Source organism: Aegilops tauschii, chromosome 1 (assembly GCF_002575655.3).
Source record: "Aegilops tauschii subsp. strangulata cultivar AL8/78 chromosome 1, Aet v6.0, whole genome shotgun sequence".
NCBI lineage: Eukaryota > Viridiplantae > Streptophyta > Magnoliopsida > Poales > Poaceae > Aegilops > Aegilops tauschii.
In genome coordinates, this window is record NC_053035.3 from 358,606,373 (window position 1) to 358,623,734 (window position 17,362).

The following is a 17,362-nucleotide window of genomic DNA, read 5'->3' on the forward strand; positions in this document are numbered from 1 at the left end:
GAGATCGTTGCTATTGCACCCATACTTGATAGTTCCTTCGATGAAAAGCATGATTGCAATAATCTTATTATAAATTCTCTTCATGTCAATTGTGATAATAATATGCAAAACCCTAAGCTTGGGGATGCTAGTTGTGCTATGTCTACTACTTGTTGCAATGATCATGATTGGGGTGATTCTTCTTATGATCTTGAAAATTTATTTAAGCCCCATGATGAATATGAGATTGATAATAGTGTTTGCAATAATATTGAAAGTGGGTTTGGAAGAGTGTCAACTTTAGATCCCACATATTTGGAGAATGTTCAGTCTTATGGTATTTTCGATAAAAGTGGGTTTGGAGAGGTCATGACTTTAGTTAATGTTGATCCCACTATTTTGGAAGAGTGTCAAATTCTCATGCATGTGGATCTGTTGAGAATATGTTATGTGATAGCTATTTTGTTGAATTTGCTTATGATCCTACATGTAATTATTATGAGAGAGGAAAATATGGTTGTAGAAATTTTTATCTTACTAAATTACCTCTCGTCATGTTGAGATTGCTATCGTCTCTTTCTTCTTCCTTGCATATGCTAATTTTTGCTTGCTATGATTGTTTTGATTATAAAATGCCTATGCATAGGAAGTATGTTAGACTTAGATGTGTTTATCACGCGTTCTATGATGCTCTCTTTGTGCTTTAATTCTTGTCTTTCATGTGAGCATCATTAAAATTATCAATGCCTAGCTAGGGGCGTTAAACGATAGCGCTTGTTGGGAGGCAACCCAATTTTATTTTTGTTCCTTGCTTTTTGTCCCTGTTTAGTAATAAATAATTGATCTAGCCTCTGGTTATATGTGGTTTTATGTTTTAATTAGTGTTTGTGCCAAGTAAAACCTATAGGATCTTCTTGGATGATAGTTATTTGATCTTGCTGGAAAAGTCAGAAACTTTCTGCTCACGAAAACAATTGTTAAAAATCACCAGAACGTGATAAAATACTGATTCCAATTGCAGTAATTCAATAAACAAATTATCTAGGTCTTCCTATTTTGGTAGATTTTTCTGAGTTCCAGAAGTTTGCGTTAGATCCAGATTACAACAGACTGTTCGGTTTTTGACAGATTCTGTTTTTGTGTGTTGTTCGCTTATTTTGATGAATCTATGGCTAGTATCGGAGGTTATGAACCATAGATAAGTTGGAATACAGTAGGTTTAACACCAATATAAATAAATAATGAGTTCATTACAGTACCTTGAAGTGGTGTTTTGTTTTCTTCGCTAACGGAGCTCATGAGATTTTCTGTTGAGTTTTGTGTTGTGAAGTTTTCAAGTTTTGGGTGAAGATTTGATGGATTATGGAACAAGGAGTGGAAAGAGACTAAGCTTGGGGATGCCCAAGGTACCCCAAGGTAAAATCTAAGGACAACCAAAAGCCTAAGCTTGGGGATGCCCCGGAAGGCATCCCCTCTTTCGTCTTCGTCCATCGGTAACTTTACTTGGAGCTATATTTTTATTCACCACATGATATGTGTTTTGCTTGGAGCGTCTTGTATGATTTGAGTCTTTGATTTTTAGTTCACCACAATCATCCTTGCTGTACACACCTTTTGGGAGAGACACACATGATTCGGAATTTATTAGAATACTCTTTGTGCTTCACTTATATCTTTTGATCTAGAAAATTTTGCTCTTGTGCTTCACTTATATCTTTTAGAGCACGGTGGTGGTTATATTTTATAGAAATTATTGATCTCTCATGCTTCACTTATATTATTTTGAGAGTCCTTTAGAACAGCATGGTAATTTGCTTTGGTTAAAATTTTAGTCCTAAAGTGATAGGCATCCAAGATGGATATAATAAAAACTTTCATATAAGTTCATTGAATACTAAGAGAAGTTTGATTCTTTATGATTGTTTTGAGCTATGAAGATGGTGATATTAGAGTCATGATAGTTGAGTAGTTGTGAATTTGAGAAATAGTTGTTCTAAAGTTTGTGATTCCCGTAGCATGCACGTATGGTGAACCGTTATGTGATGAAGTCGGAGCATGATTTATTTATTGATTGTCTTCCTTATGAGTGGCGGTCGGGGACGAGCGATGGTCTTTTCCTACCAATCTATCCCCCTAGGAGCATGCGCGTAGTACTTCGTTTCGATAACTAATAGATTTTTGCAATAAGTATGTGAGTTCTTTATGACTAATGTTGAGTCCATGGATTATACGCACTCTCATCCTTCCACCATTGCTAGCCTCTCTAATACCATGCACCTTTCGCCGGTATCATACACCCACCATATACCTTCCTCAAAAAAGCCACCATACCTACCTATTATGGTATTTCCATAGCCATTCCGAGATATATTGCCATGCAACTTACCACCGTTCCATTTATTATGACACGCTTCATCATTGTCATATTGCTCTGCATGATCATGTAGTTGACATCGTATTTGTGGCAAAGCCACCATTCATAATTCTTTCATACAAATCACTCTTGATTCATTGCATATCCCGGTACCCCGCCGGAGGCATTCACATAGAGTCATATTTTGTTCTAAGTATTGAGTTGTAATTTTTGAGTTGTAAGTAAATAAAAGTGTGATGATCATCATTATTAGAGCATTGTCCCAAGTGAGGAAAGGATGATGGAGACTATGATATCCCCACAAGTTGGGATGAGACTCCGGACGAAAAAAAAGAGGCCATAAAAAAAGAGAAGAAGGCCCAAACAAAAAAAATGAGAGAAAAAGAGAGAAGTGACAATGTTACTATCCTTTTACCACACTTGTGCTTCAAAGTAGCACTATGATCTTCATGATAGAGAGTCTCCTATGTTGTCACTTTCATATACTAGTGGGAATTTTACATTATAGAACTTGGCTTGTATATTCTAATGACGGGCTTCCTCAAAATGCCCTAGGTCTTCGTGAGAAAGCGAGTTGGATGCACACCCACTTAGTTTCTTTTGTTGAGCTTTCATACACTTATAGTTCTAGTGCATCCGTTGCATGGCAATCCCTACTCACTTGCATTTATATCTATTGATGGGAATCTCCATAGCCCATTGATACGCCTAGTTGATGTGAGACTATCTTCTCCTTTTTTGTCTTCTCCACAACCACCATTCTATTCCACATATAGTGCTATATCCATGGCTCACACTCATGTATTGCGTGAAGATTGAAAAAGTTTGAGAACATCAAAAATATGAAACAATTGCTTGGCTTGTCATCGGGGTTGTGCATGATTAAATACTTTGTGTGATGAAGATAGAGCATAGCCAGACTATATGATTTTGTAGGGATAACTTTCTTTGGCCATGTTATTTTGAGAAGATATGATTGCTTTGTTAGTATGCTTGAAGTATTATTATTTTTATGTCAATATTAAACTTTTACCATGAATCTTTCGGCTCTGAACATTCATGCAACAATAAAGAAAAAAATACATTGAGAAATATGCTACGTAGCATTCCACATCAAAAATTCTGTTTTTATCATTTACCTACTCGAGGACGAGCAGGAATTAAGCTTGGGGATGCTTGATACGTCTCCAACGTATCTATAATTTTTGGTTGTTCCATGCTATTATATATTATGTTTTGGATGTTTAATGGGCGTTATTATACACTTCTATATTATTTCTGGGACTAACCTACTAACCCAAGGCCCAGTGCAAATTGCTGTTTTTTTGCCTATTTCAGGGTTTCGCAGAAAAGGAATATCAAACGGAGTCCAAACGGAATGAAACCTTCGGGAGAGTTATTTTTGGAACAAACGTGATCCAGAGGACTTGGAGTGGACGTCAAGAAATCAACGAGGAGGCCACGAGGCAGGGAGGCACGCCTGCCCCCCTGGGCGCGCCCCCACCCTCATGGGCCCCTCGTAGATCCACCGACCTACTTCTTCCTCCTATATATATCCATATACCCCAAAAACATCCAGGAGCACCACAAAACCCTATTTCCACCGCCGCAACCTTCTGTACCCGTGAGATCCCATCTTGGGGCCTTTTCCGGCGCTCCGCCGGAGGGGGAATCGATCACAGAGGGCTTCTACATCAACACCATAGCCTCTCCGATGATGTGTGAGTAGTTTACCTCAGACCTTCGGGTCCATAGTTATTAGCTAGATGGCTTCTTCTCTCTCTTTGGATCTCAATACAAAGTTCTCCTTGATCTTCTTGGAGATCTATTCGATGTAATTCTTTTTGCGGTGTGTTTGTCGAGATCCGATGAATTGTGGGTTTATGATCAAGATTATCTATGAACAATATTTGAATCTCCTCTGAATTCTTTTATGTATGATTGGTTTATCTTTGCAAGTCTCTTCGAATTATCAATTTGGTTTGGCTTACTAGATTGATCTTTCTTGCAATGGGAGAAGTGCTTAGCTTTGGGTTCAATCATGCGGTGCTCGATCCCAGTGACAGAAGGGGAAATGACACGTATTGTATTGTTGCCATCGAGGATAAAAAGATGGGGTTTATATCATATTGCTTGAGTTTATCCCTCTACATCATGTCATGTTGCTTAATGCGTTACTCCGTTGTTATGAACTTAATACTCTAGATGCATGCTGGATAGCGGTCGATGTGTGGAGTAATAGTAGTAGATGCAGGCAGGAGTCGGTCTACTTGTTGCGGACGTGATGCCTATATACATGATCATGCCTAGATATTCTCATAACTATGCACTTTTCTATCAATTGCTCGACAGTAATTTGTTCACCCACCGTAATACTTATGCTATCTTGAGAGAAGCCACTAGTGACACCTATGGCCCCCGGGTCTATTTTCCATCATATACGTTTCCAATCTATTTTTACGTTGCAATCTTTACTTTTAATCTTTATCATAAAAATACCAAAAATATTATCTTATCATCTCTATCAGATCTCACTTTTGCAAGTGGCCGTAAAGGGATTGACAACTCCTTTATCGCGTTGGTTGCAAGGTTCTTATTTGTTTGTGTAGGTACGAGGGACTTGCGTGTAGCCTCCTACTGGATTGATACCCTTGTTCTAAAAAACTGAGGGAAATACTTACGCTACTTTGCTGCATCACCCTTTCCTCTTCAAGGGAAAACCAACGCATGCTCAAGAGGTAGCAGGGCTCACCTGGGATGTTCACCCTCAACGAGGTTCGTGACCGCGGCGGCATCCTCCTACTGCTCACGGTCACCATCACCAACCCGTTTGACGCGCGCGAGCTCCTCGGCCAAGTCTTTTGGTGCGGCTGCGAGTGCATCTTCTCCACGGTGTACAACATCTTCACCAACTACGAGAGCATCTTCCCCACTCCAAGCCAGATGCACTCCCTTCCCTACGATGAGGAGGAGGAGGTGTGAAGTTGAATACGGTGTTGAAGGGGCGCGCGGCTAAGGTGGAAGAAGGAGGTCAACATGAAGATGTTCAAGAAGGGGTGCGAGCCAGGAGTCAAGCTCGTCATGTTTTAGTTTTATCGTTTTTATTTTGTTGCTTTTCTATGTCGTGCGTGCCGTGTCGTGTCGTGTCCGTGAACTTATCTATGGGTACCCATCTATGTAAGGGTACGGTGTGTTGCATCTTATCTATACAAGTTATTATGTGTGTTAAAAAATGTCCATGCCCAAACATATCATTTCTTCCCTAAACCAAGTCATGAACTAACATGCAAATTTATTCCCTTTAAATCCTAAACCAAGTGCCACTCTAACCAAAATCATGTGGCAGTGCAAACATACGTTTCCAACCCTCCAAAATTTCAGTGCAAAACAAAGGAAAACCACTCTCACGCGTGTGCAAACATTCAGTACAAACAAACGGCCTCACTATGTATACCTTCCTTCCCTACCCATGTCAAAGTCTTTCCATCTACCCTAGCAGTTACCAGCACAGCCCTAAATGCCACAAACCCACGCGGTCCTGGGTTCCAGTCCCCAGCCGCACCAATTTTTTGTGCATTTTCCACCCTTCATTTTTTTAGACAATTTTTTTTTCTCAATGTAATGCCCTTAAAAAATGTTCATTTATTTTAGCACCAGGTGTAAACCTGTACCAGAGCTGAGGCACATTTTCCATGACATTTTGGTCTTTGATTTAAATCACGGTGTACTTGAATTGGAGTAATTAAATTGCTATTAAATATTTAACAGCTCCAAAAAATTCTAAACTTAATTGTTTGGCTCTGAAATAATTCAATTAGCTTCCACAAAAAGTTTCAGCATTATGATTTATTGCCTAAATTAAATCAGAACAGAAAACAGAAAAACACGCAAGAGAACCCCCGAATGGGCCTAATTGGATGAAGTTGGCCCATTAGTCTAGCCGGCACTTGGCTCTACGCTCTGAATTTGGCCCACAGAGGAACCTTTTTTCGACAGAAAGGCAGAGCAGAGAGCTGCATTTCATTGATCAAAAGTTCTGAATTCCTCATTTCTTCTCCCTTTTTTCAACATATTTAAATGTTGGTCACTTCTTCTCTCTTTTTTCAACATTTAAACAACTTTGACCAACATTTAAACTAGGTGAATTTCTCATACAATTTCAAGCTTAGAAATTCCTCCATAATTCACGCCTTTCCATACAATTTCAACATTACACCCAGTGCGATTACCATACCTACAAATGCCCAAAAGGAATTGCAAATGGGTATTGGTATTTGTGCTTGATCTTCAAGCTTCCTAACCTTCTTCTTCAACATCCTAAGCTCAACAGCTAGCTCTCTGTCAGTGCGTGCTTCGCCCTCCATCTCTTCTTCCGGAGCTCGTGTTGCGACCACTGCCGTTCGTGGCAGCATGCGCAACCATTCTTCATGCTCTTCTTGCAGTTCATTCATCAGAGTCTTGGCAGAGCATCGACCCAAAGAAAGAAGCATTTCACCTGCATGAACACCAAACAGATCAACCCATTGCTCAAAGATCCCGACCACGAAAATGGTGCAATTGCCCCGATTCTTACCCCATTCTCGCTGCACACGTAGAACGACGATTCTAGTTCCTCGGTGTGTGAGAAACCCTCCGATCAACGCCCGCCCGGCACCGCGGGCAGACGAAGACATGCATGTCCACACGCGCCTAGCTCTGTATCCACGAGGTGGCGCGGGAGCTTGAGGAAGACATGGAGCTCGGAGCCGAAGGGGATCTCAACGCCGCCGCGCCCTCCACAGCTAGCTTCCCACCGCCGCTCGCTCTCTCTCTCTCGCCGTGGTCACCGTCGTGCTCTCTGTCGCCGTGGTCACCGCCGATGTCTGTCGCCCGCTTATATAGCACACCCGCAACGGCTCTCTGCTCAACGACTCTCTGTTGGGTCTCACAAGCCACGCGTGCAACAGTTTGATCGTCTAGGGCGTCTCTGCCGCCTGGTCCCACCTGTAAGGGCCGAGTCCAAAGGTTGACCTGATGGAGACGGCAGAGTTCACGGAACGAGTTGGTGCGCACGGACTAGGGGCAAAACTGAGCATGATTCGCATCTAAGGGCAAAACTGAGCACATGGACACCACTAAGGGCAAAAGGATAATTAACCCAAAAAACTTACTCATGCCTATTCTAATATGTTTCAAATTCAAAATTTTATGTCACTATAAACCTTGCAAAGGACCTACTATGATCTCTCGAGACTCTTTGATGACAACAACATGATCTTTCATTATATTTCGGCGCACTTTCTAATCGTGAATCATGCAACGGAGGCAAGATACCATCATCTTTTGCCGATCTCCTAAGCCGGTGATAACTCCTTGTTTCTTGTGGCTTCGTATCATTATATTTCCGCTCTCTTTTTAATCGTGAATCATGCAACAGACGCAAGATACCATCATCTTTTGACGATCTCCTAAGTTGATGATAACTCCTTGTTTCTTGTGGCTTCGTATCATTGTATTCCGCTCTCTTTCTAATCGTGAATCATGCAACGGACACAATATACCATCATTTGACAATCTCCTAAGCCAGTGATAACTCCTTGATTCTTATGGCTTCGTAGCAACGCACGGGCATTATGCTAGTACCTAAACTATTTTATATTAGTTTACGTAGGGAGTATTTGATTAGGAATAAGTGACATGGGACTTCATGACACAACACTGTACAATATTTGTTGGGTCAAAAGACATAGCATAATGTACAATGACATACTCTTTATAGCGGCAACGGTTGATGATACAATCTTATCTTAATCCTGCCATGTAATCTAGAGATGACAAATAAAGATGTACAATGTTTTTCAACAGAAACTTGTATTAGGCCAACTCCACCGCGCGACCCCAAACGGACGTCCGTTTTGCCCGGATTCTGTCCGTTTGGGTAAGGCAATGGGGTCGTGTCCGGGGCGTTTCTGAGATGCGGTGGCCGTGCGCCCAACGCGCGGACGCATCCCGACAGCATCATGTCCGCGTACTTTTTTCTTTGCAAGCCCTTAACTTTTTTCATCGTTCCTTTTTGGTACATGGTAATACACCACCAAATTTTGATTAGAAAAGCAAGACCAAAGAAAATAAGAACCACAAGAATACATTTTAGAAGATATCCAACTTACATAATTGCTCCTGTAAGTTGGATTAGTGCCTTCTCGATGCATTCATTGTTTATCTGGGAGGAGGCTCGATCTTGCGTGCTTCTTTCTTCTTTCTTCTTCTTCTTTCTTCTTTCTTCCTCACATCTAGCCTCGTGTCTAGCCTCTAATCTAGCAACAAGTGCACTTGTCTCATCTACAGCCTCTATGCTAGCTAAAAGTGCACGGACATTTACTAAATTGCGCTATGTCAATATATCAATGTACTCTTCTTCCCAATACCAAAACTTGCATCCGTGCTACACAATAAAATTTCAAGTTAGCACAACTAGTCGAATCTACAGCACAAACCGAAGCTAAAAAGAGCACATACCCCATCGTTTAAGCACTTGATGAACACCCATCCGGGATGTTCCGGCGTTGTAGACACGCGGCACACGACCTTCTTTGGGCAGTGGTCGCACTTAATGAGTGGCAACGGTGCACCGATGAGCCCAGCCGACCGCCATTCGTGTATCTGCCGGCGGACCACCGATGGTGTAGATCCGAGCGGCTAGAGGAAGAGTCACTGCCTGCATGTGGCCTTGCGGCCCTGCCAGGGCCTTCCAGCCCGGTGCCCGGCCAGTCCATGGCACGGCGCGACCTCCCATAGCCGGGCGAGCTCAAAACCGACCGGATCCGCCCCAAATCCGGCCTGCGGGTGCGCAAATCAAGTGGCTGTGGTTGGGTAGCTCGGGGGCGCCGAGGGGAAGGGGCTGGGCGAGTGCGCATCCGAGCTGCACAGCTGCAATGGCAGCGACGACGAGGGGGAGAGTGGGGAAGAGTGGAGAAGAGTGGAGGAGGTGTGGCCGGCCGACGGGCGGACCATGGGAGGACACACACAGACGGCCCGCGCATCCGCGTGCTGTCCGTTTCACCCCAAAAGCGGCGCAAACTTGGGCCGGGATGGGTCGAAAGCGGACAGAAAACAGACAAAAGTTTGTTTGCGCCCGCGCGCTGGGCCGTCTGGTTCGTCCATTTTACTCCAAACGGACGCGCGCGGACAGGATGGGGTCGCGCGCTAGAGTTGGCCTTACTCAAACACGAATATGATTACAATCAGCAATAGTTATCTCAATAAGACGGAATGCGTGAGGCCTGACTTTGATCACTAACGTGTTGGATACGTAGAAAACATTTTGTTTGTTAAGTGTAAGAGACTAGATACACTGGAACCCATGACCATTCTTGTATTTTATCTACCTTTGGAGATTGATACGTCTCTAATGTATTTATAATTTTTTATTATTTCATGCTATTATATTATCTCTTCAATGTTTTACAATCATTTTATAGCAACTTTATATCATTTTTTGAGACTAACCTATTGACATAGTGCCCAGTGCCAGTTGTGTTTTTTGCTAGTTTTTTACTTCGCATAATATCAGTACCAAACGGAGTCTAAATGCAGGAAAACTTTTTGGAGATTTTTTTTGGACCAGAAGACACCTTGGGGGCCAAGAAAGCACCTGGAAGGAGTCCCGTGGGGACCACAAGACACCAGGGCGTGCCCTGGTGGGTTGTGGGGCCCATAGGGGTCTCTTGCACCGCCTCTTCGCTCTATAAATTCCCAAATATTCCAGAAATCCTAGGGGAGCAGACGAAAAACAATTCCAGCCGTCGCAAGTTCCAGAACCACACAATCCAATCTAACACCATCACGGAGGGTGTTGAGGATATAGACCTTAGAGTCACCCGCCAGGAGGGGCCGGGTTACTCGTATGGTCGTTACCAGAAGCCCGGAGACAAGCTTGAAGACGATGGGCCAGAGATGGGCTAAGACCCGGATACGGCTTAAGGCCCATAGTTATAATCATTATTAAGGTAGAACTTGTAGTATAAGGCAAGTATGATTGAGAGTCCGAGCCGGACACTCTTATGAGCCGGCCGGGACTCTAAGGGCTGCTGGGCGTCCGCCTCCCTATATAAAGGGACGACCCGGCAGCGGTTTGAGAGAGAGGACGATCTCATCGAGAGCCGGGCATAGCTGTTTAGCTCCCTGGTGATCGTAACCCTAATCAATATCACCTCAAACTGGACGTAGGCTTTTACCTTCACCGTAAGGGGCCGAACCAATATAAATCCTCGTGTTCTTTGTCCCGCATAACCCCTTCAAGCTTCCTAGTTGCGATGGCTCCATGACTAAGTCCTAGCTCGAGGACATCTGCCGTGACAATTCCACGACAGTTGGCGCCCACCGTGGGGCCCGCGCACGGTGGATTTGAGTTCTTGAAGGGCACCTTCGAAGGGCTCAAGGGATACGCTGTGGGCCGGATGACCAAGAGTCATCGCGGCAAGCTCTACATCGACGATGCAAACTGGGGCCCCGACGCCGGCTCAATTGAGTACGGGTACCGGGTCCCCTTCGGCGGAATTCATGTTTTCATTGGCAAGATCGGTGAGCCGGGCCCTGAGCCGAGTCTCTGCGCTGATCTCATCGAGACGGCTCAGCTTGCGCGACCCGCCCAGGCCCGGCCTGCCTTAAGGCGCGCTTTTGTGGGATGCATCCATGGAGGGCCCTCTGACCCATCTGGGTCTGGTGATGAGGCGGCCGCCGGCTCTGACGGCGAGTCGGCCACCAATGAGTCAAACTCGTTGTACCAACTTCAAGATGGCAGGCTCATGGGTTGTTCCGATGGTGACAGCATTCCGGACCCATTTGAGCCGCCGAGTCAGGTTGGAGTCTTTATGGCCGGTGCGCAGCCTGTTCAGAACCCCGCTGCTGGAGCGGGAAACCCGGTACCTTCTCCGGCTCAGGTGCTGATGGATCTCACGGACAAGATGACGGCCCTGTTAACCGCCACAGTTGACCCGGCAGATCAAGCTCAGCACGATGCCGAGGTGGCACAGTTAAAATTGGATCTAATAAAGGCTAAAGAGGATCTCGCAGCGGAAGGGATCAGGCTGGCTGCGGAGAGGGCGGCTCTCGATGCCCAAACTCAGCTTATCCAGGCGCAGTCTTTCCAACTCACGATGGATCAAAACGCGGCCAATGAGGTCCTGAGAAGGAGGCATCAAAAGGCCCAATCTCGACTCCCTCCGGTTTACGATCCACGCAACCTCTTAAACACGCCGGGGGCAGGGTCCAGTAACCCGCCAGGGATCATAGCGCCCGGGTCTGGACCCCTTATTCAGCCACGAGTGATGGGGCCTCCCCAGGTGCCCCCTGCCCCGCCTCAGTACGTGCCAATACCCCCGGGTCATTATAATAACCCGCTGGAGAACATGGTCGCTGCGGCACTCCTACAGACAGCACTGGCGCAGCAAGAGGCATACTCCTACAGTCGGGACAGGATCCACTCGACCCCTCGTCCAGGCCAGAGCCCGAGTTACAGCCGGCACATGGTCTCAGCGACCGGATCAAGTAACGTCCGACGCCATGACCCGCCCCCTGGCCATGGCCCGGCTCATAATGGAGCCTTTTACGCAGCGGACCAAGCGCGCCAAGAGGCGGAGCAAGTACCTCAGCTGACGGCTTACCAGACCCCCCGGCCTATCCGACGACTTCCGTTGATGTGGGTATCCCTACCAGGACCGGGGGTGTCCCTTGTTTGGTGCCAGCTGTCCGTAATGAACGTCTACCTAAGGATTTCAAGGGCCCTAGGAAGGTGCCTAACTACACAGCTGACTTGCAACCCGCAGCTTGAATCGAGAGTTATGAGATGGCTATGGAGCTACTCGAGGTCAGTGAGGCGGCCATGGCCAAGTATTTCACCATGATGTTGGATGGGACTGCCCGCACTTGGTTGAAAGGGCTACCACCGAACTCCATCGGATCTTGGGCTGAGCTGAAAGCCCGGTTCATCCAAAACTTCAAGGATACCTGTAGGCAGTCTATGTCAATTGTGGATTTGACTAACTGTAAGCGGCAGGAGGGTGAATCCACGACTCATTGGGTTCGCCGGGTCAAGGAGATCATACATTCATCAGATAAGATGGATGCCGGCTCTGCAGTCTTAATGTTGGAACAGAATTGTCGCTTCGTGCCCCTGAAGATGAAACTCGGGCGGCTTAAGCGCGACTGCAGTGACATGGGCACGCTAATGGCGGCTCTTGTAAAGTACGCCGATTCTGATGGTACCAAGGATCCCCCTTCAGATGATGAAAGGGCAGGGAAGGGACAGAAGAATGGCAATGGCAAGGGTCCCCAGCATAACCCGGGGAACCAAGGAGGAGGCAAGCGCAAGGCCGATGGCAGCCTAGAGTTTGTAGCCAACACCAGCTCATAGGGTAATAACCAGCGACGCAAGGGGAGAACCCCTCCCCGCGGCGGCGGGTCAGGTCCGACGCTGGAGCAGCTATTAAATGAACCTTGTCCGAGGCATGGCTCTAGAGAGAAGCCAGCGACTCATCTATGGAAGGATTGTGCAATCATGAAAGCCTTTAAAAACTACAATGGCCCGGGCGGCGGCTCAGGCGCCGGCGGCTTTCATGGCCCGGGGCGCGGCTCAAATTCTGGTCCTTAGAGTGGTCAAGGGGGCTTTAATCAACAGTCTGGCCAGGGTCATCAACAGCAGCAGGGGGGTTATCAGACCAATCCAAAGCAGCTTAGCGGTGGACAGTATCATGTGTTTACCACTAGTTTGTGCAAGCGCGATCAGAAGCTTCACAAGAGGGTTGTGAATGCGGTTGAGCCGGCGGTCCCACGCTACTTGCAGTGGTCTGAGCAGCCTATAGTGTGGAGTAGGGAGGATCACCCTCCCCGGGTGGATAACCCGGGCCACTTGGCCTTAGTGGTGGCTCCTCAAGTGGGAGGATATAAGTTCACAAAGGTGCTCATGGATGGAGGCAGCAGCATCAACATCCTCTATTATGAGACTTTTCGCCGTATGGGGTTGGTTGATAAGAACCTCAGCCAGTCAAACACTATCTTCCATGGTGTAGTACCTGGTAAGTCGGCCTATCCAGTCGGCAAGATCGAATTGGAAGTGGCCTTTGGTGATGAGAACAACTACAGGGTGGAGAAATTGACCTTTGAGGTGGTCAAGATAAGAAGTCCATACCATGCTATATTTGGACGGCCGGCTTACGCCAAGTTCATGGCACGGCCGTGTTATGTGTACTTACAGCTCAAGATGCCGGGTCACAATGGGACCATTACGGTTCACGGCAGCCGGAAAGTGGCTCTGGAGTGTGAGGAAGGTGACGCGGCTTATGCAGAATCTGTGTGTGCTACAGAGGAGTTGAAGTTTTACAAAGACAATGTTGACCCAACAGATATGACCTCTCTGAAAAAGCCAACCACAGAACAAGAGCCGGCAATGAAATTTAAGTCAGCTGATGAGACTAAACTTGTTGATTTTGTTCCAGGTGACTCATCTCAGCAGTTTAGCATCAGTGCAAATCTGGATCCAAAATAGGAAAGCGCGCTCATCGAGTTCATCCGTGAGAATAGGGACATCTTCGCGTGGAAACCTTCTGACATGCCAGGTGTACCTAGAGAACTCGCTGAGCATACTCTCAATGTTGATCCGAAATTTAAGCCGGTCAGATAGTTCCTTCGGCGGTTTAATGAGGAAAGGCGGAAAGCTATTGGTGAAGAAGTAGCCCGGCTCTTGACGGCCGGGTTTATCGTTGAAGTTTTTCACCCAGAGTGGTTGGCTAACCCGGTGCTTGTACTCAAGAAGAATGGCACCTGGTGGATGTGTGTGGACTAGACGGACTTGAACAAGGCGTGTCCGGCTGATCCTTTTGCCCTCCCCCGTATTGATCAAATCATTGATGCTACGGCAGGTTGTGCACGTTTAAGTTTCTTGGATGCTTATTCCGGATATCATCAGATTAAGATGGCAGTTAAGGACCAGGAGAAGACGGCGTTCATCACTCGCTTTGGAGCCTTCTGCTATGTGTCTATGCCCTTTGGACTCAAGTGTGCACAGGCGACTTACCAGCGTTGTGTACAGAACTGTCTTCATAAACAGATCGGGCGCAATGTTCACGCATACGTGGACGATATTGTGGTTAAATCCATAAAAGAGGAAACCCTGATAGATGATTTAAGGGAAACCTTTGATAATCTCCGGGTCTATAAGATGATGCTTAACCCGGCCAAGTGTATTTTTGGTGTTCCTGCAGGCAAACTCTTGGGCTTCTTGGTTTCTGGCAGAGGCATTGAGGCTAACCCGGAGAAGATCAAGGCCATCACCTCCCTGGCTAAGCCGGCGTGTATAAATGACGTTCAGCGTTTGGCGGGTCGCATCGCTGCTTTAAGCCGTTTCATAAGCCGTTTGGGTGAGAAGGCCATGCCCTTATATCAGTTGATGAAGAAAACTGATAACTTCGTCTGGAATGATGCAGCTAATACCGCCTTTGAGGATTTGAAGAAGCAGCTGGCAGAGCCCCCAGTCCTTGCTGCTCCGGTTGATAAGGAGCCCTTACTACTGTATGTGGCAGCAAACGCACGAGCTGTCAGTGTGGCTATTGTGGTGGAGCGCAAGGAGGAGGGTAAGGAGCATCCGGTTCAGCGGCCGGTTTATTATGTCAGCGAAGTGCTCATTGAGTCCAAGCAGCGGTACCCGCATTGGCAGAAGCTGGTATATGGTGTGTTCATGGCAAGCCAGAAACTTAAGCATTATTTTCAGGGTCATCCCATCACTGTGGTCAGCTCTGCTCCCCTTGGCAATATCATTCAAAACAGAGAGGCCACAGGGAGAATTGCTAAGTGGGCTATAGAACTTGGACCTCATGGTCTCAGATATGTGCCACGCACTGCTGTTAAATCTCAGGCCTTGGTGGATTTCATCAATGATTGGACAGAGTCACAAGTGCCCGAGCAAAAGCCGGATGACACCTATTGGACTATTCACTTTGATGGGTCCAGGCAGTTGGAGGGCTCGGGGGCTGGCGTTGTCTTGGCTTCCCCTAAGGGTGACAAGTTCCATTATGTGCTACGGTTGATGTTCCCTTGCACTAACAATGCGGCTGAGTATGAGGCCTTGCTCCACGGTCTTCGGATGGCTAAGGAGATGAGCTTGAGCCGGGTAAGCTGCTTTGGTGACTCAGACTTGGTGGCTCAACAAGTATCAGGCAAGTGGGATTCTAAAGATCCTCTCATGGCGGCTTATCGCCGCGAGGTTGATGCAATTGCCGGGCACATTCAGGGCTACCAAGTAGAGCACATTGATCGCAGGAAGAACGAGGCGGCTGATGCTCTAAGCCGGCTAGGCTCTCAGCAAAATCCGGTGCCGCCTAACACTTTCCTGGACGTCCTGTATAACCCTTCGGTTAAGTTACCTACAGAGGAAGACTTGGCTGTCCCTGACCCGGAGGCATGACTGGTGGCGGCTCTTCATGTCATACCAGACTGGACAATGCCATTTCTGGCTTATATGACCCGGGGCGAGTTGCCTGAGGATGAAACTTTGGCCAGGCAGATAACCCGGCGGGCTAAGTCAATGATTGTTATCGATGGCGAATTGCATCATCGCAGTGTCACGGGCGCATTTCAGCGTTGTGTCTCCCCTGAGGAGGGTCAAGAGATCTTACGTGAGATCCATGAAGGGGGTTGTGGCCATCATGCCGGCTCAAAGTCCCTTGTGGCCAAGGCTTTCCGTCATGGATTTTATTGGCTGACGGCTCATGCTGATGCAGAGGACTTGGTCAGCAAATGTGGCGGTTGCCAGAGGTTTTCACGACGGGCTCACGTGCCGGCTCAGGAGCTAAGGATGATCCCAATCACTTGGCCCTTTGCGGTCTGGGGGCTTGATATGGTTGGGCCTTTTAAAAGGTCCAAGGATAAGAAGACCCACCTCTTGGTGGCAGTTGATAAGTTCACAAAGTGGGTAGAAGCGGAGCCAGTTAACAAGTGCGATGCAGCCACGGCGGTTCAGTTTATGAAAAAGGTGATTTTCCGCTTCGGCTTTCCGCACAGCATCATAACTGACAATGGCACCAATCTATCCAAAGGCGCTATGGAAGAGTTTTGTCAACGAGAGCATATCCGACTTGATGTTTCCTCAGTGACTCATCCCCAATCCAATGGTCAAGCTGAGAGAGCTAACCAGGAGATTCTGAAGGGCATCAAGCCCCGGCTTTTGGTCCCTTTGCAACGGACGCCGGGTTGTTGGGTGGAGGAGTTGCCCTCCGTCTTATGGAGCATCAATACTACTCCTAACAGGTCTACAGGCTTCACGCCTTTCTTCATGGTTTATGGAGCAGAAGCAGTCCTCCCCAGCGACATCCGTCACGACTCACCTCGCGTGGCGGCTTATGTTGAGACGGATAATGAACAGGCGCGTCAAGATGCTCTTGACTTGTTGGACGAACAGCGTGATGTGGCAGCAGCCCATTCAGCGATTTACCAACAAGACCTGCGCCGTTATCATAGCCGCCGGGTCAAATCCCGGGTCTTCTAGGAAGGCGACCTTGTGCTCCGGCTCATCCAGGATCAAACAGATGCACACAAGTTATCCCCGCCTTGGGAAAGGCCCTTTGTGGTCAGCAAGAACTTGCACAACGGGTCCTATTACCTCATTGACGTTTGGGAGCACAAAGATTCACGTAAGTCGGAGGAGGAGACCCGTCGGCCGTGGAACATAGCTCAGCTTCGGCCTTACTACACTTGAGCCACCGGCTCTCGTGGTGTACATATTTCTCTCGAACATGTATATATTTTGATGAAGCAATAAAGCAGGACCTCTGTCCTATTTTCTCCTCCAAATATGCACGTGTTGTTTTTACTACAAGATTACATGATGGCTTAAAGGAGGATCCGGCTTATGATCGTATTCGAGTCGAGCCGTATGCAGTAAAGTCACTTGGGGGCTTCCTGTTCAAACATGGGTCGTATTCGAACCAAAGAGAACATAGCTGTCGATACCCATTTGATTGGCAAAGTGTCGAGCTC